Here is a 17,932-nt window from a genome sequence, read left to right as displayed (position 1 = left end):
TCACCAAAGAAAACATATAGATTGTAAATAAGCATAGGAAAAGATGCTCCATGTCACATATCATAAGAATGAAATGCAAATTAAAACAACGAGATACCACCACACAACCTTTAGAATGGCCAAAATGCATAATACGTCAAGTACTGTCAAGGATATGGAGAAAGAGAAGCAATCATTCATTTCTGGTGGAAATATAAAATGGTACAGCCACCCTGAAAAATAGTTTGGTGGTTTCTTATAAAACTGAACATACTCTTACCACATGATTCAGCAATCTCACTTTTTGGTACTTATCCTAAGAAACCAAAAACATGTCCACACAAAAACCTGCACATGGATGTGTATAGCAGCTTTATTCATAAATGCCAAAGCTTGGAAGCAACCAAGATATCCTTCCGTAGCTGAATGGATAAACTATGGTACATCCAGACAATGGAATATTATTCAGCACTAAAAAGAAATAAACTGTCGGGGCCCCTGGGTGGCTCAGTCAGTTGAGCGCCTGACTCTGGCTCAGGTCATGATCTCACGGCTCGTGAGTTCCAGCCTTGCATCAGGCTCTTCTGACAGCTTGGAGCCTGGAGCCTGCTTCAGATTCTCTCTGCCCCTCCTCTGCTCACACTCTGTTTCTCTCTCTCAAAAATAAACAAACATTTTTAAATAAATACATAAATACATACATACATACATACATACATACATAAAAGCTATCAAGATATAAAAAGACAAGGAGGAAACTTAAATGCATATTACAAAAATGAAAGAAGCCAGTCATACATACTGTGCAATCCCAACTATATGAGATTCTGGAAAAGGTGAAATTATTGACAGTTAAAAAGATCAGTGGTTGCCAGGGGATATGGGGGAGAAAAGAATGAATAGATAGAACACAGAGGCTTTTTAGGGCAGTGAAAGTACTCTGCTAAAATGGTGGATATATGTCATTATAAATTTGTCCAAACCAAGAATGTACAGCATGAAGAGTGAACCATCATGTAAACTATGGACTTTGGGTAAGAATGATGTGTCAATGTAGATTCGTCAATTGAAACAAATGTACCACTCCGGTGGGAGATTTGATGTTGAAGGACACTGTGTGTGTGCGCAGACAGGGATATATGGCATGTCTCTGTATCTTTCCATTTTGCTGTAAATCTGAAACTGCTCCAATAAATAAGGCATATAAAAATTAAGTTTAAAAAATGTTTAAAGTATACTTTGATAGGGGTGCCTGGATGGCTCACTTGGTTAAGCGTCTGACTCTTGATTTCAGTTTAGGTCATAATCTCACAGTCTTGAGATGGAGCCCTGTGTCAGGCTCCATGCTGGGCACAGAGCCTGCTTAAGATTCCTTCTCACCCTCTCCCTCTGCCCCTCCCTCACACATGTGCACACTCTTTCTCCCTTCTAAATAATAATAATAATAATAATAATAATAATAATAATAATGATGATGTCTACTTTGATAAATCTTAGTCCCATTCCCATGACTGTCCACCTTGGATGTCCCCTCATCCATTATCAGTAGGCATTTTTATTAGTTTCTTAATCACCCTTCCAAAATGTCTTCATTCAAATATAAACAAATACAGGTATATATTCTTCTTCTCCCACATTCATTAGATAAAAGGTAGCTTAATATATAGGTACAATGTCTGCTCCTTGCTTCTTTAGTTAGCAGTGGTATTTCCTGGAGCTCTTCTCCCATCACCATGCTGTGGATGTCCTCATTCTTCTCACAACTGCATAGTACTCCATTGTGTAGTGAACTGGGTCCCCATTGGTGGGCACTTGTGCCATTTTCTGGTCTTTTGCTATTGAAGACCATACCATAATAAGTTGTACATACGCCATTTTATAATTGTGCATATGTAACTGTAGTATAGAGTCCAAGAAGTGAGATTTCTGGGACAAAGGGTAAAATGCGTCCACAATTTTAGTAGCTAGTGCTAGATAATATCCCACAGGCATTGTAGCACATTGCTACATTTGCCACCAGCAGCAGTGGATGACTTACTGATAGTGTGTTGTCAAACTTTCATATTTCTGCTAGTCTGATAGGTGAGAAATGATATCTCAGTGTATTTGATCCTTATTTCCCATACTGTGGGTGGGGTTGAGCATCTTTTCACATGCTTATGGGCATTTCTCTTCTTTTTATATCTTCTCTTGCCTTGTAACCATTTTCTATGGGGTTCCTGTTCTTCACAATTTTAGTTCTTTATGTATTAGAGAAGTAACACCTATTTCTGTGATATGAGTGGCAAATATTTTTTCCTAGTCTGTCAATTGTCTTTTGGCTTTGCCTAATAGAGTCTTTTTTCCATTCAGAATTTTGATCATATTGTCTTTTTTTTAAACTTCACACAACCTTAGATGATAGGGTTATCTTCATTTTAGAGAAGAGGACACTGGGTTATAGGAATATTAAATATATTGTCCAGGAACATACAAATGCAACCACAGATCTATCTGACTTTGAAGGGTGTAATACCATTAGACCACAATACTCTTGCCATAAAACAAGAATAAGAAAAGCAATGGCATCAAAACTAAAAATAGAACTACGCTACGACCCCGCAATTGCACTACTAGGCATTTATCCATGGGATACAGGTGTGCTGTTTCGAAGGGACACATGCACCCCCATGTTTATAGCAGCACTATCCACAATAGCCAAAGTATGGAGAGAGTTCAAATGTCCATCGCTGGATGAATGGATAAAGAAAATGTGATACACACACACACACACACACACACACACACACTCACACACAATGAAGTATTACTCGGCAATCAAAAAGAATGAAGTCTTGCCATTTGCAACTACGTGGATGGAACTGGAGGGTATTATGTAAGTGAAATTAGTCAATCAGAGAAAGACAAAAATCATATGACTTCACTCATATGAGGACGTTAAGAGACAAAACAGATGAACAAAAAGGAAGGGAAACAAAAATAATATGAAAACAGGGAGGGGGACAAAACAGAAGAGACTCATAAATATGGAGAACAAACTGAGGGTGGCTAGAGGGGTTGTGGGAGGGGGGATGGGCTAAATGGGTAAGGGGCATTAAGGAATCTAGTCCTGAAATCATTGTTTCACTATATGCTAACTAATTTGGATGTAAATTTTAAAAAATAAAAAATAAAATTAAAAATAAATTAATTAAAAAAAATAAAAATCAAAAAAAAAGCAACCACATCTAACACTTTACATTAACTATATTTTTACCCTCACAACTTACGAAGTTGAGATCATTATTATCATACTCATTTACAAATGAGAATTTGAGACTTCAAAAGGTTAAATAAATTTCCCCAGGAAACATTGTTTCATCAAGGATCAAGTCCCTACAATCCATGTCCAGAAGCAGGGTGCTCCGTCTCCAAGCTCTACAGTCCTTGTCCTTAAGGAACTTACAGAGCCCAGGAGTAGAGACAGAAAAGCAACCAGCTGCAATAATAGAGGTAAGAGCTGCATACAGGTACTGTTGGTATCACTCCATTCATTTGGAATCTTAGGCTGTGTCTCATGTGTTCTTGGACATAGTGATAAACTGTCAGGCCAGCATGCAAGCAGCTCAGCAGTATCACCAGATGCTGTCACTAAATCCACCAATAGCTACAGTCATGTCTCATAGTACACATTTAATGAAACACAGATGCCACAGTCCAGCTACTTGTCTGGGCACATTCCCTCAAATTCACAATGTTGAGAAGCCCTGTGGAGAGAAGCACTCCTTATGGAGGACTTCCTGAAGGGTCACCACTCTACCAATTCCCCTAATTTTGCTCAGTGAGATCTAGCTCCAGAATGAACTAGCCTGACAGAGAGGAAAGTACCTTTCCTGCTTAGAGTTCTCCCTCCTGGGCAACTGCTCTTACAGAAATTTGGTCTTAAGTGATGCTCTCCACTATAGTGAGAGGGCTTTAGAAGTTCTAGAAAACTGTGTTTCCTGTTAAGGTGATGTTGAAGATGCCATTCAACATTCAAGGATGTCATTCTCCAGGGTCTTACCTTTAAAGGAAAAGTGAAAGTGGTTTACAGTCTCAGTGCCAGGAATAGTTTTTGTTTTGTTTTGTTTTGTTTCCTACTGAGACTGACTTTCACTTACCTTGTGACCCTGCCACTCCTGTAAAAGATCACATTTCCTTCTTTGAATTGGTCCTAAGGAAGCTCAGATCGGAATGTATGGCACATCCATGTGATTTCCTGTGCCCACTTTTACTCCCAACTCTTTCTTACACACTAATTCTACTTTCCCTTGTACTTATATTATCTCATTGAATTGTGTGCACTGTATTGTCACCTAAATTCATTTTAAATAAGACAAGGTATAAATATATATTCAAATGAAGCATTTTATCCTCATTTTTTATTCTTTTAAACATTGCAAAAACACCATGATTGGAATGCTACTGAATCTAAATTATGACTTTATATAAGTAAAGAAAGATTACTTCATCTGTACCAGAATTTCACTAAATTCTTCTCACTTGTGATAATGTTTATCTCCGGTAAAAGAAGGGTCAAGGCACATCAGAATTCTTTTCAGCTTTGGCAATTGCCTGGCATGCTAATTGCTACCTGGTTGAACCAAGCTTACATTATTAATGAGTTTTCTGCTAATCACCGCTTTGAAGCTAATAGACATGGAGCCTTGAAATTAAAATACAAATTAGTGCTCAAAATATAATCTTCCTAGAAATATATAGACCCCTGTATGCTACAATAAAGTCACCCAAAGAGCAAACTAAAAAACTACCTAGAACACCACATTAAAATATTACTTGCTAGAAAGCAATTAATTAATCACATAGTACTTGCTACAGAACAGAACACATATGATTCTATCACAAAGAATCCAAATGTGCCTTAGAATGCATACTTAGTATCCCATTTCCATTAACTTCCAGTGAATTACAAATACAGGACTTTTAGTACAATTGAGAGAATTTCCCTTTGTTCTCAAAGTTCTCTCTATACCACTCTATCCATAGAAGGCTACTGGCATAGTCCACTCAGGAAAAGGTATATTTCACAAAATAAAACCTTATCTCATTGTGATGAAATATCAAAACTAAGAAAACCCAAATATGTTTGTATCTATCCTAAGAATAAAAAGTAAAAGATTTTCTTTGCCTTACTTTATCCGTCTATTTGTTCAGTTTTGTTTCTTTTTTGTTTTCAATGAGTTCACAAACAACTCAGGGTTTACTCTCTCTAATCCTTGGATCATTTTATACCCAGACAAGCTGAGTCTTGTTATCTCAGGAAAAATCATGCTTTAGACTTTTGCAATATTTCTAACCTCAAAAAATTACCAGTGTTCCTGGAGTCTAAAATGACTATACCCGGAGGAGCTAATTTTCCTCTGTGCTTTGAACTTACACAAAAACCACAGCTGCCTTTATCTATCTGGCTTGTAGGTTAATTTACCACAGGGTGCTCTGTTTGATTCTCTCTGGTGTTATTTAGCTGATAAAAACTTGGAAATATTGTGACTATCTGTGTCTTGCCCTTATTATACTGTCCGATTTGGTTCATATCATCTCTCCTCTCCCTCCCTCTCTCTCTTTCTCTGTCTCTCTGAAATTAGGTTTTGCTGTTGCCAAGAATAAATTGTTCCTTAGGGAAGCCAGTAAAAGTCTTGATTGTGTGTCACCCTGAGGACAAATGTGCCAGGTAATTTTCTTTTTCCCTTAATTTTTAAAATCACTGTTTCCTACTCTTCCATATCTTTGAAGGGAGGTGGGGAGAACTGATTATAAAGTCACTTAGTATTCACACTTTCAGCTATATCATATCTACTAGCAAGGTATTAAACTATCCTCAATCAGTAAGAATTAATGTCTAATAGAGTCATAGAAAATAAAGTATATATCCCTACTGATGATAAACAAACAAACCTATGAGATAAATCTTCATTTCTAAGGAGGAGCACAAGTCTTTATTTACTGGGTTAGGGTTAAAATTTTAGATCTTTCTGGATTTCACCTAATTTCTGGATCCCTCATGAAAACATTACTTTATTGCTTGCTGCTCTGACATCTCCCTCGGGCTGCTCTCCTAGGTAAGGATTCTTGCAAAGGACACAGGGAAACATTTCCAGCTATTATAATAAGCAGAAGAAAGGACAATCTGCTTTTTTCGAGAAAAATAAATCTTAAAATTTCAAAATGGTAGATGCCATAACGCTAGCAAAGTTAATATCTCCTTCACATTGCCTGAGGCACTCCATCAACCACTGTTTTCTCCTAATGCTCCAAATTTGGAGACATGATGAAGGTGGAATAGTCAATGAGGAAACAGTCAAAGGCTCAGACATATAATTAAAGAGAAGGATTCAAATAAAACTCTATGAGAAACACTTAAGCAGAGCAAAGATGCAACGAGACATAGGCGTGGTGAATGAATTATACCCATGTAGATGGACCTGTAAAAACAGCTATAATCTATCAATTTTTTAAAAAGGTACTTTGATTCATGAATTCAGCAAAGTTGCAGGATATAAAAGCAACGCACAGAATCAGTTGCATTTTATATACTAACAATGAAGCGACAGAAAGAGAAATCAAGGAATCGATCCCATTTACAGCTGCACAAAAAAACCATAAAATACCTAGGAATAAATCTAACCAAAGAGGTGAAAAATCTATACACTGAAACCTATAGAAAGCTTATGAAAGAAATTGAAGAGGACACAAATAAGTGGAAAAAGATCCCATGCTCCTGAATAGGAAGAACAAATATTGTTAAAATGTTGATACTACCCAAAGCAATCTACATATTCAATGCAATCCCTATCAAAGTAACACCAGCATTCTTCACAGAGCTAGAACAAATAATCCTAAAATTTGTACGGAACCAGAAAAGACCCCGAATAGCCAAAGCGATCTTGAAAAAGAATAAAAAAAAAGGTACTGTACAATAATGCATCTAGTATGACCTCATTTTTGAAAATGAATGAATAAGCAAACAAAACTTAAACACAATAGAAGTTTATAAGTTTCTATAAGCATAGAGAAAAATATAAAAGTACACATAGCCCATGATCAATACTGGTTACCTCAGAAGGTGTAATAAGAAAAAAGTAGAGATTAAAGTTTTCTTTCACATTTCTATATTGCTATGACTCTCAAAAGTGAAAATTATATTATCTTATAATTAAACAAAACAAAAAATGTAAGAATAAAAGACAAACTATATACCAAGGAAGATACATGTATCATATATATGAAAGAACTTTCTATTCAATTCAATTAGAATTTGTTGAGTACTAGGGAACAGGCATATTGCTTACATATGATGGATTGGGCTACCAGTAATAGAAAACCCAACTCAAATTGTGTTAAATAAGAACAGTTATTGGCCTACATAACCAGAAGTCCAGGAGTGATGTAGGTTTTAGGAGTCACAAAATCTGTGGATTCCAGCTCCATTTCATTAAGATTCTTTTGGCACTCTCTTCCTCTGTGTACTGATTTCACCTTCAGTCTGATAGGAAGGATCAGACTTATTTTCAAATATGATATATCCAGAAGAAGAGAGAATTGCTTCTCAAGGAGATGAAGTAAATGCCCCTGTCAAATCTTTCCTTGTGCCTCATTGGTGCAAACTGCATCACATTCCCAATCTTGTAAAAGTCATTGGCAAAGAAGATGGATATTACATCAATCAGGGCTAGTCTTGGAGCAGGGCATGAAGACAGTCTACTGAGGAACATGGACTGAGTTGCAGAGAAGACAGGAATAGATATCGAAGCAGGGTTCCATTAGCAAAGAGAACAAAGAAGTGATGACTGTGGTCAGAAGTGAACGAACAATGGTAACACAGTTCTTACCCAGTGAGTGGAGTTTATACTATTGTAAGAGGCAAGGAATAAATGAGCAATTATGACTGTAAGGAGTATTATGAAGTATACAGTGCTATGCTTTGGAACCAGCAAAGGATTTATCACTGATAACAGGAAGATAGCTCAGACATTATTCTAATGTGGTTGTTCAATAAAAAATATTTTTTGGGGCGCCTGGGTGGCTCGGTCGGTTAAGCGTCCGACTTCGGCTCAGGTCATGATCTCACGGTCCGTGAGTTCGAGCCCCGCGTCGGGCTCTGTGCTGACAGCTCAGAGCCTGGAGCCCGTTTCGGATTCTGTGCCTCCCTCTCTCTCTGACCCTCCCCCATTCATGCTCTGTCTCTCTCTGTCTCAAAAATAAATAAACGTTAAAAAAAAAATTTAAAAAAAAAAAATAATAAAAAAATAAAAAATATTTTTTAACATTAATGGTCAGAATGTATAAAACATGAGACTTCAGTATAGATACTTGTCATCCATAACACAGCTAAAGGTTTCTTCCTTGCAAATACAGGAATTCTGATACATTCTACTTCACAGTATTCCCATCCCAAAAGAAACATATGTAAGCTGGATTTTTTACTGCATTATGGAATATGCTCCTAACAGGAAGAGAACTTCTGTTTTGCTAGGCTTCAATGAAAATTTCATTTTCCACTTCTAATTTTATATATATGAAGATTGGAAGAATTTGCACAGATTAGCTTCTGGTTCTAAACATTTCAAACATCACTTCTCCTCCACTATCCTCGTACTTCTGGTGCCAAACACTAAAAGATGCATTCATACAGCACCTTCATGTCACAGTGTAGCGTGAGTCAGCACAGTGGAGAGTGAGAGTGTTCCTGGAAGCCATTCCTACACTAGATTTGCTAGTGATAACTATATATGCATCCCATTAAACCTGAATTAAAGGGTGTCCCCAATTCAATTTAGATCCCAAAATACCTACAGGATTCCCCAAACACAAAGGAAATATGACAGAAGGTAAGTCAAAGTAGAAAGAGAAAATGGTCTTGGAGTGAGTGAGAAATGTAATGTAAATATTACCGTTAACATATCTTACATCTGCACATTGCACATATGACCATGGAAACACACTGATAAGGTCCCACCCAAACCCTTGAAAGGGGCTCAGGCAAGTGAGAAGCCCTGAAGTTTATTTAAGTTTCATTGGTTTTATGATAAATTCAGCCCTGCCTGTGAGAGAAAAGCAGGTTGAGGGAAGACTGTGCAAAGATCAGAGAGAGAGGGCACAATGATAGTTGAGGGCTTCCTATAAAGGAGAGAAGCCTGGAGTGCAGGACACAGGAACAGCAAAAGATCAAAAGTGGTTTCAATATAAACACGCTTGCATGTGTAGAAACAGGGCTGAGACAGGTCTCCTCTTTTTTCCGCAACATTCCATAGAAAGTAAAAGGCAAAGTTGTCTGCTGAAGGTGAATGGGTAGTTGTAGCTAAGGAATAATGGTGAGGCTTATGAATAATCATTTTGGAACCTATAAAAGAGATGACCAGGGCAATAGGAAAAGTTTGCCAAGTAGTACTGAGTGCTGAGGTCAAAATAAAATTGGAGAACATAAACTTAACATAACACCAATCTTTAGGGTTGTGGGATAGTTTCCAGGAGCATTCAGCAACTCAGCTAAGAAACCAAGTGTAGGGGCACCTGGATGGCTCAGTCGGTTGAGCGTCCGACTTCGGCTCAGGTCATGATCTCACAGCTCGTGAGTTCGAGCCCCGCGTCGGGCTCTGTGCTGACAGCTCAGAGCCTGAAGCCTGCTTCTGCTTCTGTGTCTCCCTCTCTCTCTGCCCCTAACCCCCTCACATTCTGTCTCTGTCTCTGTCAAAAATAAATAAACATGAAAAAAAATTTTTTTTTAAAGAAACCAAGTATAATGAAAATTTGTTGTTTTTTGACCACCCAAGATTCATAGATCTATGTAGTCATTGTACCCCAATTTCTCTTTAGAGAATCATGTACTCCTTTCCCCACTTTTAGCCCATATACTCTGGGCCTACACTCAAACCAAATTGTTTGGTTTTCTGTTTTCAAAAAAAAGGAATTTTGGAGGGGAATTTTCAAACTCAAAAAAAAAAAGAAAGAAGAGAAAGAAACTGGAACTGGCATCATGAAGGTAATGGATAAAAAGATGGAATAGGCAAAGGCAGGGGAAGAAGTATAACTAAGGAGAATTTTATCTTCTGTTTGTACCCTGGGACTGAGACCATGTGCCTCTTGTACATTCCCCAATAAATAACTTGACAGGAAAAAAGTTGGGAGTTCAGAGAGTGTTATTTATTGTGGCTTTCTGAAAGGTCCTACAAAGCAAAGATTCACTTAGGCTGAAATTGGTCCATTTGACAGCAGAAAGGAATGAAAAGTATGGCTATACTAATGAAGACCATTTCTGCCTGTGGCCTACAATCTGGGATGGCTAAAAATCCAATGAAATGAAACCAGGGGTTGGAAAAATGGAATGCTTTCCTGTCAGTTAAGGTTCATGCCAGGAAAGGTGGGGTGGGGGGGGGGATGCGTTGTTCCAGGAGACCAAAATTGAGATATTTTCCCACTCAAAATATCTGCTGTTATGTACTCAGGGAGTGACTGACAAAGAGAACAACTAACCTAATTGCAGAGATGTGGGGATGGAACCTCGGAGCAAAAGGCAAATCACTGGTAACTCTTACCACAGCTATTGTTTAACTTTATCTCTAGGCAGGGAGCAAAATGGAAGCCGTTCAGTTGAGAGTGAAATGCATGAGCCGATGTCTGAGACTAAGGCAAGGCCAGCTGCTAAGAGCCTGAAATTCCCATGCCCAGCTCCACAATTCAAAAACTGTGTTTTGATATGATATTTGACTTTGGGTTCTTAGCCCATGGAGCCCAAGGGATGAAAAAGGAGTAAGAGGTGGAAAGCTTTATATGTTGCTAAGGAGGTTGCTTTGTTTGAGCTCTAAATCAACTCCCAGAACCCCAAAACTTTACTAAGCCAAAGTAGACTGCTCCAAGATAATGCTATTAGATAGCTCATCCCCCCAGACCCACCTGAGACATAGCTATGGAAAGCAACGGACAAGAGAGAACGAGAGAACCTTCTGGAGGGCAGAACAGGGATCAAACTGTTTATTAAACATACTGACTCAGTAGGTCTTGGTAGGGCTCAGTACTTTCAATCAGCTAAATGGGCTTATTACTCACTACCCCCCCCACACACACACACACACATACACGTTTGGAATATAGTGTTTTAGGGGTAAAAGAATCTGAGATATAGGCAACTTTAGACACTGATCTATATCAATGATTGTCACTCATTCTGCCTCCCCATAAATTTCACAGCCTGGGGTACACAGTTCTATGGCATAAAGATATAAAGCACTAGCCTGTGTCAAGGGAAATCTGTCTGCTAAAAGTACCATAAAGGAAGCTGGGCCTGCATAGGAGAGTAAATAACAGGGAGCAAGCCAGGAGGCCCATGAGCGACTTGGGAGGCTGAGCATGGAGACAGTCAGAGAATATAGTGTAGGATGAGGGCAGAGATGTGAGGGCAGCAAGGATCTGTTTTCCTCAGGTGTCCTTAGAGGGAGGCCTAGAGGTATAAAAGAACTGTGATCCAGACACTTATAGCCCCATCTCTCACAACCAGCTCTGCATCCCATTAGTCTGCTGAAGCCTCAACCTGCTGGCTTCATTCCTTCAAACCCCATTTCTCAAAGATTTAGTCATTTCTCAATTTTTTTATATATTTTTAATTTTATTTTGAGAGAGAGAGAGAAGAGAGAAGAGCAGAGAGAGAGGGAGACAGAATCCCAAGCAGGCTCTGCCCTGTCACCACAGAGCCCAACGCGGGGTTCAATCTCAGGAACCATAAGATCATGACCTGAGCCGAAATCAAGAGTTGGATGCTTAACCGACTGAACCACCCAGGTACCCCTCAACTTCTTTTATTTAACTTTGGTCTGTACCTGCCACACATTAATAATGCTTTCATATTCCACTTCTGAGTCCTTAGCATATCCACCCTCCATATTTGAACTTTTCTGTAAGCTAGTATTTGTTGAGTATGCTACTGTGGGTAACTGACCACCATCCAGAAGAGAAAGAACCTTCAGTTTTCACTCTAGGGAACCCTTGAACTCCACAATACCAGCTTGTTAGCGTCTTCTGGGATTAAATTGAAAGCACCAATGATACAAAAGGGGGCAAACCCCCACTAAGTCCCCTGCTTCTGAGGCATCAGGACTTCATGACAAGTGCCACAAGCCTGGAGGCATTCCATGATCTCTTCACCAAGCTAACATTCCTGAGGAAGGAGGCATCTGGCTTTTTGTTAAAGGTCTCAATAGGAGCTTTGCCTAGTGGTCCCCATGTCTGATCTTTTTCCAGAAGGAAGCCGAACACAAATAAACTACCATTTGGATTATTTAGATCTCATAGGTCTACTGTTTGCCCTGGCCTCTAGGAGCTGTATGCCTGTCTGGTGGGATTTCTCCCCTGTATTTGTAAGTTCTCTAAGGATACAAGGACCAATAGTGCTTAATAAAGATCTTTGGTCCATTCCCTATGCTTCTTCCTTGCAAATGAGTAACACATGACTTCAGGCCATGATGAGAATATTCAGGTTTTATTTTGTGGTGTCCACCTATGCAAATTATTAGCACTTAGGAGTGCTTAGGGGTGCTGAAGCTAGAATACACCAAGGTGAAGATGTGATGAATAATGTAGACAGATCACCAAAGCTTAGGGCCAGGACACCATAGAAGAGTTGAAGACAAACTGAGGGCAGGCCCAGAGGCAATAGGATAGATCATGAAGTCCAAACTAGGTTAAATGGGACAATCAGATTCTAAAGGAAAATCCTTTTTGAATGAGAGAAAAATAAGGTGAAGGAAACAAGAAAGCATATGTAAGAGGTTGAATAGATGGTGTTGCAACATGAACAAACCCTGAATATCAGTGTCCATGCAGATGTGGGTTTGAATTCTTATATCTCTACAGGTCCTGTGGCCTCTTAAACTTCAATTAACCACTTGGAGCTTTGAAGGTCTTATAGAATGATAATATCTATATTGTAGAATTAATTATAAGAATTAGAGACTATATATGTGTATATATATATATATATATATATATATATACATATACAGATATAGTACTTATATCATCTAGCAGGCATCAAATAAATGATGGCTATATTAATACGATTATTTGGTTGTGAGCTTTCTGTGGGCATTAAACAGCAATAACAGTCTTAGCCAGGAGCCGATGCCTGAAGTATTATCCATTTATTTATTTATTTATTTAATTTTAAGTAGGACCCATACCCAACATAAGACTTGAACTCATGACATTAAGAATCACATGCTCTAGCAACTGAGCCAGCCAGGTGTCCCAAGTCATTATTTGTAACACTTACCTTGCTTCAGCCAACAATGAGTCTTTATTTAGTATTTAAATCTTTTAGTGTTTATTCATCGAACAGAATAAGTAAACCCATTTTATATATAAAAGTCTAAGCTAACTGCCAAAAACATAGTACTCCCCCATGCATGCACCATTAATGTTACCTGTTTTCATGTGACTATCCATCTTTGTTTTAAATTGCCAATATTTTTAAAGATCTGTTACTAAATAGAAATTTTCTTCATTTCTTTGTATGACACTGTATTTGGCTGCCTTTTTTGTACTCCTAAATTATTTTTTTTATTGAAACAACCCATTGTTCTGGCACCATATTAATATACCTTTTGGCCTATTTATACATGTCACATCTTGGGTTGACTTTTATTCCAAGTTTCTTCCTGGCAAAGACAATGATCACAGTGTGCATACTTAATAAATGTTACATAATAATAACCATTAAATGTTCCTTTAAAATCTTAAGCAGCTTTTTATCTTTAGCTTCTACTTTGAGATAATTATATACTTCCCCAAAACTATTTATAGCTCCCATCAGGAAGAACAGCTGAAAAAAAAAAAAAAAATGTGTTCCCAGTCCTGCCAAAACTATGGTAAAAGTGATTCAAACTCTGAATTTCTTTTGCAAGTGTTCAAATGGCATTCAACATATGGATGTCTAATTCCAACAATAGAAAACTTTGCCCAAACCAAAATCTCCCTGATGGAGGTGGTCACTGAATACATCTTGTCCATATCACCATCATCATTCACTTACCAACAAACAGATATGCAAAAAACAGTTACAGAAACATACCTTTTACTTGCTGTTATCAGTCCATCTGTATCTGTGCTCCTCAGATGCACCATGAGTCATGTCCTCCTCCCTCCCTTTGAAGCCTGAGCCCCAGCATATTTAGTCAAGATCACAAGATGTAGTCACAGATCGCCTTACAAATAAAAGGAACAGAAGATGTCCTCCGTGACATGATTCGCATATCACAGGGTCAAAAACTTGTATACATATGTGCACTACACTTAGGGTTGCCAGGTTTAGCAAATAAAAATTTAGCAGCCCTATGCACTCTACAATCATCCCTCAAAGTATCCTAGATGCTGTATCTGAAAACCCCCAGATGCTTCTCCCCTCAGTCAAGAAAGGTTTATATAGTGGGCTGGTCACTGGATTTGGAGACTGAAGACCGAGGTGCTGGTCTCAGCTCTTGCCACTTAGAACCTGTTTGGTTTTGGGTAATTCCATTATGATTTTTACCACCAAGATCCTATTATTAAAGGGTCCATTTCCAGACTTTTGGAAACCACTACCCTTCGTGAGCCACCATGTCAGGTGCTGGGGAAACAATAAACAAGCACAGTGCTCTGTCCTCAGAGAGCTCAGTGTCTAGCAGGAAAGAAACATATGAACTCAAGGGGGAAAGTTGGGGCTGGAAGTCAAGACTGAGCTGCTCTCTTTTTTTGCTATGGTTTTGGGTTTGGTTGTCACTGCATCTTGGTACAAGCCTTTTGCCCTCAAGAGATCAAATAGAACCCATTGCTTAGCAATAGTAGCCTCCAAAGAGATGAACATGACATTGTGATGTCTTGCCATCTAACGTTTGAGACTATAAATACCTTTGGGGAAGTCGTACAAGAAAACACCATCTTTCTTCCTGTCAGAGAAAAGTGTCTTTCTGTGCCAATTACAGCTAGCTGCCCTGTTCCTCAGATGAGTGTCCTGCAAGAGGAGGTGAAGGCAGAAGGAAATTCCCCAGCTACTGACAGTTTCCCAAGGAATCCCCAGCACCTGCGAAGGTAAAGTTCTTCCAGCATAGGTCCAGAGGGGCAGAAGCGACAGCAATACTTACCAGAGCAAGGTTGGGGTATGTAGACCCAGCTTAGTCCCCTCCAAGATTTAAATTCACACTGAGAACAAACTGCTGGCCCACACACTGGGAAGCAGCCATTCCTGGCCTCGTCATATTGACCTGCCTGTGTTCGTTTGTCCATGAGCTCAACTGCTTTTTAGTGGTAAAGTTTGGGTGATGAACTAAAAACAAAACAAAACAAAATGTATTTCTTTAAAATGTAAACATTCGATTATTCTCTTTTCTACTAATAAAAATGCAGCTATTCGATTAAGGTATCTTCCAGGACCACGTACCTGGCCTCTGCTTACTTGATCACTGTTTTTTCCAAACCTTGCAACCTTCCTGTCCAGCCCTCCTGTCCATAACAGTGAAATCTCACGGACTCAAAGTGGAAGGAGCTCTACAGTTGGGAGCTATCAGTTGGCTTTGAATCCCAGCTGTACATCCTAATTGCTGTGGGAATTTGGGCAAGTCACCTAGTTGCTCTAAAACTGTTTCTTCATCTGTTTATTAGGGTACAGTGTATTTGCCAACCTCTAATAGAGGTACTGTCACAGGTGGTCAATAAGATAAATTACACCATTTAAAACATCTTTTCAGGGGTGCCTGGGTGGCTCAGTCAATTAAGCATCCAACTTCAGTTCAGGTCATGTTCTAGTTAGCTGTTCATGAGTTTGAGCCTCCTGTAAGGCTCTGCACTGACAGCTGGGAGCCTGGAGCCTGGAGCCTGCTTCGGATTCTGTGTCTCCCTCTCTCTCTCCCCCCGACCCTGCTGTGCTCTGTCTCTCTCTCAAAAATAAACATTGGAAAAAAAAAACACGTTTTCATAAATATATAACAAACTATAGTAATGGGCTTTTGGTACAGTATCTTTTTCAGTACAAGAATTCAGTTGATTAAACAATTCTAATTACTATACCAATCATGTGTTAATGGATGTCTTAAAACACTGCCATCTTATGTGGGGCTGAAAGAGATCTAGTGACACAACAGGATCGTCAAAGCTCGCTCAGGGACTCCAGAGCTCTTGATTTCATCACCTTCACCTCTTCACCCCCAGTCTTACCTACTATAAACCCTGGTACTTTAGACAAGTCAGCACATAATGGAACCTCAAGTGTGCACCAGGGTAAAAGCCTTTCCAAAAGGGATTCTGGGATCTATGCAATTTAAGGGAAGTGTCTGGGTGTCTAAGTGTCCCCAAAATTTCTGTCACAGTCAGCAAGGTCCATGAAGGTTCTCTGCCATGAGAGATGGTGTGCCCGAGGCTGCCAGGGGCCCAGCCAGCTTACCAGTCTCTTTTCTGATGTAGCAAAATAGAGTTAACAACTTAAAACCAAGAACAAACCAATCTACGTTTTCTGTTAATATCCACAACTTGGTGTATAGGTTTTGCTGCTATTATTATCTAGTGCATGCAGTCACCATCCAGTATTAGGTGTAAGCTCTTCTCAGTAAGGACTCAGTTCTGTTATCAGAGAATAATAGGAGCAAGGTAGCATAGAAAAAGATGAACTTCGGCATTAGGCCAAAGCTATGAATCCAAGCTATGCCTCAAAAAATTAATCTCCTGGCAACATAGTTTCATCTGTTGGATAAAGGAGAAAATACTGTGAATTCAAATAGATATGGTGTATTTTGATAGAAGTGGCCAAAAATGGCACTCAACATTATTACTATTAGCATAATTTTATGCTAAGTGTTTATATGGCTATAAGTGCTTTTAAATTCTTTAAAAAGACATCATCACAAACGTGGAAGCTTACATAAAAGGAAATTGGCTTACATAATCTTCTGACCAATTGTTTTTCCCTTTTGGGAAGTTTCAAAATAGATACAGTGAAAACCAGAGGTAAATATGGTGTGCCATGATTGTGATTTGAATAAAATGCAGTCAGAATGTGTACTCCACCCTCTGCAACAAGCTTATCTTGGTCATTTTACTAACCTCAACATGTATTAAATTCTTTAGACCAGCAGTGTAGCATCATAGGAGGATTTTATTACATCTTAAATTTGGATTTCACCATTATAATGGTCTTTTGATGCACCAATTTGTCTAGGCTACAGTCTCCAGTTAACCCATCAAACATTAAGTGTTGTGAAGATATTTTGTAAATTGATTAAAACCCATTATTAACTGAGGAATTATCCTAGATGATCTGGGTGGGCCTGATTCAATCAGTTGAAGGGCCTTCAAAGCAGAATGAGGCTTCTCTGAGGAAGAAAAAGTTCTACCTATGGGCAACAGCTTCAGCTAGTACTTGTGATTTCGTTTGCCCTGATGGCCTGCCTTTGGGATTTCAGATTTGTTCTAGCCAGCCCTACAATCACATAAGCCAATTCTTAGAATAAATCTCTTAAGAAATATCTTATACCAATTTTGCTTCTTTGGTTAAATGCTGACACAGCCATAAAATTTTTGTTTTTTTTCTTTTTGTATTAAATCTAATTGACTGCACCTTGATATCTACATTGCTCCTAAAGGTTCTCTTTATTATGTATGAGTTGAGTGGGGTTCACCGTAGATGTGAAATGTTCTTTTCATTTTCATGGTAGATATGAAAATGTCTTTTTATGTGTGGGTTTTTTTTTTAGAATTTATTTTTGAGAGAAATAAAGTGCGTGGGTTTTCTGGGAAGGGCAGAGAGGGAGGGGTACAGAGGATCGAAAGCGGGCTCTGAGCTCACAGCTGGGAGCCAGAAGCAGAGCTCGAACTCACAGTGAAGTCATGACCTGAGCCAAAGTCAGCTGCTCAACCAACTAAGCCACCCAGTCACCCCAAAAATGTTTTTAATTCAATG

At 38.8% G+C, this 17,932-nt stretch overlaps 1 long non-coding RNA gene across 1 annotated transcript in view; it reads right to left on the bottom strand.

The window, feature by feature from the left end:
- LOC128777671 (uncharacterized) overlaps positions 1 to 17,529 on the bottom strand; it is a 29,444-nt gene extending 11,915 nt beyond the window's left edge. The window contains exons 1-2 of the long non-coding RNA XR_008422949.1: positions 15,126 to 17,529; positions 14,078 to 14,210 (exon numbers count right to left, since the gene is read on the bottom strand). This is a non-coding gene — a long non-coding RNA (uncharacterized LOC128777671). The remainder of the gene's footprint in view (positions 1 to 14,077; positions 14,211 to 15,125) is intronic.
- Between the last annotated feature and the right edge of the window lie 403 nt (positions 17,530 to 17,932).

Source organism: Panthera pardus, unplaced genomic scaffold, assembly GCF_024362965.1.
Source record: "Panthera pardus isolate Hobbes unplaced genomic scaffold, ASM2436296v1 HiC_scaffold_17, whole genome shotgun sequence".
NCBI lineage: Eukaryota > Metazoa > Chordata > Mammalia > Carnivora > Felidae > Panthera > Panthera pardus.
Note: the sequence above shows the minus strand (reverse complement) of the source record. Positions and strands in the feature narration are given on the sequence as shown.